Source organism: Tupaia chinensis, unplaced genomic scaffold (assembly GCF_000334495.1).
Source record: "Tupaia chinensis unplaced genomic scaffold, TupChi_1.0 Scaffold000355_1, whole genome shotgun sequence".
Taxonomy (NCBI): domain Eukaryota; kingdom Metazoa; phylum Chordata; class Mammalia; order Scandentia; family Tupaiidae; genus Tupaia; species Tupaia belangeri.
This window is the reverse complement of record NW_006159850.1, coordinates 10472826-10476744: the sequence shown is the minus strand read 5'-3', so window position 1 is coordinate 10476744 and position 3919 is coordinate 10472826. Positions and strand designations below refer to the sequence as shown.

Below are 3919 nucleotides of genomic sequence, written 5' to 3'. Positions count from 1 at the left end.
ATGCCCCTGTGACTCTTCTGTAGACCTGCCTTTAGGTTCTGTGAGGAACAAAGGGCCACAGAGGAACAGTGGAGGCCCAAGTCAAGGCACTCATGTCTTCAATCACATACGTGGTCTGCATTTCTTCTCTGCTGTGCAGTAAATGGAAATTAAAGCAAACACATAAGAGTCTGGCTCAGCATTCCTGATAGTCCTTGCCCTGTGCCAACCTTTGGGTCTAGGTTAGCCCTGCGATGACTCGGGAATGATGCTGGCAATAGGACAGCCACCAGATGCCTGTAGCTATAGAGTACTTGCAGTGTGGCCAAACAGAGCTGTGACAGTAAAATACACACTAGATTTCAAATACTTAGGTTAGCACACGGGGAAATGATAACACTTTGGAGATGTTGGGTTCAATAAAATATAGCATTCAAATTAATTTCTCCTGTTTCTTGTACTTTTTTGAATGTGGCTGCTAGAAAGTTTCAAATTATATCCATGGCTTGCAATATATTTCTATTGAACAAAGAGGCTCTAGGTGGCTCATTTGTAATCCATGATACTAGGATATAGAGAATTAGTGATCACCCTTTTAAGAACCAGACTTATGGGACCAGCAGGTGGTGTAGTGGTCAAGGTATGGACCTTCCACAAGGCTGGCCACATTTGAGTCCTGGACCTTACAGCTTGAAACTCACACTGGACGTGAGTACGTGCATGCTCAAAATCCTGAGGAGAATGGAGGACAAAGAATTGTGGCATGGCCGTCTTCCTGGGGTTGAGGGGAGATGGTGATTTCACTTTCTTTCTCTCTGTCTGGCAAGTACACATGACCTATAGCAAAAACAAGCACTCTTAAAAAAAATAGAACTGAACACATTACACATGTACACACAAACACACCCACACCAATTCCTCTCTGTTCTCCCATGTTTCTGTACCAGTCGCCTTCCTCTCTGTTGGCACATCCTTGGGTGTATCTCACTAAAGAGCTTAGTGGCTAGCCTGCAAGACTACCCTGTTGGCGTACCCTGCACCCTATCCTCCCGATGTTTCTGATCTCAGAGGCTCAACCCAGAAATACGAATCATCCTTGACACTGCCCACTGTTGTCCTGACTTTGTATACAAAAGAGGTTGGTTCTCCATCCATGCTACGAGAACCCTGCCATTGCAGTGAGCTCCAGACCACTTCTAACACCCAGTGCCTGCATCTCTGTCCCTCAGGCTTCTTCCAAATCCATGGAGGTAGTGTGGGAATGCCAGGGAATTAATGCCCCTCATATCAGCCTTCAGACAATGACTAATACAATTTGGCATATCACTACTCCAGCTTCTTCATCCCTTAGGCGGGGTGATGCTGAGCCGTATGTTCTGTACTGGCTCTCGGAATGAGCTCAGTAAGCTCCAGACCCCCACTGGAGTAGCCTGCTTTACAGTGGTGCCTCCCTTTCCTCCTCTTACATCCCGATGCTCATACAAATGTGCCCTGTATATGCCAAATGAACTACTTGAATTTTTTTCCTCAGGGTTTGTTTCTAGATGCACCCTAATCAAATCATTCTCTATCCAAATCTACCACTAATTCTACTAAATTTACCTTCCAAATATCTGTCAAGTCTAGTTCTTCTCATCTTTTCTGACCAACCTACTTTAAGCCATCATGAACTGTGCCATCTTTTCTCTATAGCTAGTTACTTTTTCAATATTTAAATATGATTATATTATGGTCTGGACACTCAAGCAGTGACTTTTCCTCTTTTTATTTTTTCAGGATAGATTTTTGCTATAGGGCATGTATACTCACCAGGGAGACAGAGAGACAGAAACCAAGAAATTGCCCCTAGGAGGGATGGCCATGCCACAATCCCTTCTCCTCCATTCTCCTCTTGAGATCTTGGGCACGCACACACATGCACCTGGCTTGAGTTTTATGTCACAGGTCCGGATTCAAATCACTGTCAACTATGTGGTAGTCCAGCAATGTAACCATTATGTCATCTGCTGGTGTCTCTCTCTCTCTCTCTTTTTTCAACTTTTATTAAAACAAACCAAATCCAGTAACTTCCAATGCCTTACTAAAGGGTTGCCTCACAACCAAACCATCATTTCTGGAGGGGAAGAAACCTTGGCTTCAGGCACATGACTGAAGTTTGGCCATGTCCCATCATAAATGTCCCTTCAACATCACCAGGAAAAGCTCAGCATGAGGACTGGTTCAAACTGCCTTAGGGACAGGTACTTTTTCAACTCTTCCACCACCTCTTGAGGCTCAGGGAATTTTAATTTGCATGGAGGTCCCTTTTTAATTCCTGTCCAGAGCTCCACACTGCTGCCATCCGGGCACAGCAGCGTCACCTCAAAGCTGCCCCTCTGAAGCTTGGCAGAATTCACCTTCACTGGAAGCTCCGGAGCCTCCAGGCGCAGCGCCTGGCTCAAGACCGCGCGGGGTTGAGCCCATAGACGCGTCAGCTAGTGCAGTGCTCGAAAACAATGCTTGCCTCTTTCACTCCCTCCCCGCCATTCTCCAGCTTCTCCTGTCGCTACCACCGCGGCCTCGCCTTTCCGCTTTCTCCTGCGGGGAGCCATGGCACTCAGGACCCGGGCCTAAGAGAGCCTCCCTGGGCGTTAGGGGGTGGAGACACGACCCCCTCGGCGGGAAACGCGCCACAAACAGTCCCCGACAAACTACAAACCACAGCCTAGAAACTCAGCTTCTAGAACGAAACCACTACCCAAGGAACCTTTCTCTCTTTTTTAAATTATTAGAGAGATTTTTGCTATAGAGTACGTGTGCTTGCACGAGAGAGACAGAGAGACAGAAGGCAGGAAATCACTCCCTGAGGAAGATGGCCATGCCACAATCCCTTTTCCTCCATTTTCTTCTTGGTATTTGCCATGCACGCGCACATGCACCCAGTATGAGTTTTAAGCCACCATGTCCAGGACTCGAACCACAGTCAACTACATGGGAGTCCAGTGATGTAACCATTACACCATCTGCTGGTCCCTTCACTCACTGGTTTTTATGATGGAGCTTACAAGGCCTGTGTTCTGGCTCTGTCTACCTCCTCCACCTGTGAGTTGTAACACATGTCCCCTCTCTGTTCATTCCACTCTTGCAACACTGGCCTTGGCTCAGTGCATGGATGCCACAGGACTCTTGTACAAGCTAATCCCTCTGGAATGATTTCCTATTTCCCTTTGTGTAGGTAATTCTTACTTATTGTTCAGGGAAGCCTCCTCTGGCCCTTAACTAGGCTAGTTCTCCTGATGACAAGTTCTCTTGAGACCATATACCTCTCCTTCATAATTCCTATCACAGTTAAAATATGCTATCTCTTTTTATTATCCTTTAATTAGTGGGGTCTACACCTCTATACTCCAAGTTCCATAATGGTGAGATCTTGTCTCAATTTTTACCTATCACTGTACCCTAACCACTGGAAGTACTTGATAAACAGTAGATGCTTGAAAGATAGTTGCTAAATGGAAGAATATAACTAAATAAAAAGCAGCTATTTCTATTCAAATAGTGAATTCAGTGGGCAAAGGAACATTCAGTCTCTTCCTAATAGACTACCTGACAAAGGCCAACTTGAGGTGATACAACATTATTGTAACACCCCACCACTACCACCATTTACTGCCTAAAGTATGTAAAGTGTCCTACCAAGAATGGACATGAGTGGGCAGTTTCTGTCTCTAACCAGTCTTTTCCCTGCAACTTGGTCATTTCCATACCTAGCTGTCTTGATGTACTGTGAATGAGCTACCAGAGGTCAGAATTAGATTATCTTCCTCCTAATCCCAGTGCCTGGCATGTATTTGGGGCCCATGCTCCTTCAGATCTAGACAAATTTGACTTAAATCCCCCAATCCTCATTGTAATTCTAGTGGAAATCCCAATGACATCTTCAAAATTTATTAAAACCCTT

General features: G+C 45.4%; 1 pseudogene; it reads right to left on the bottom strand.

Moving 5' to 3' along the window:
* Positions 1 to 2013: 2013 nt before the first annotated feature.
* Positions 2014 to 2570, bottom strand: LOC102493139 (selenoprotein H pseudogene; annotated as a pseudogene).
* Between the last annotated feature and the right edge of the window lie 1349 nt (positions 2571 to 3919).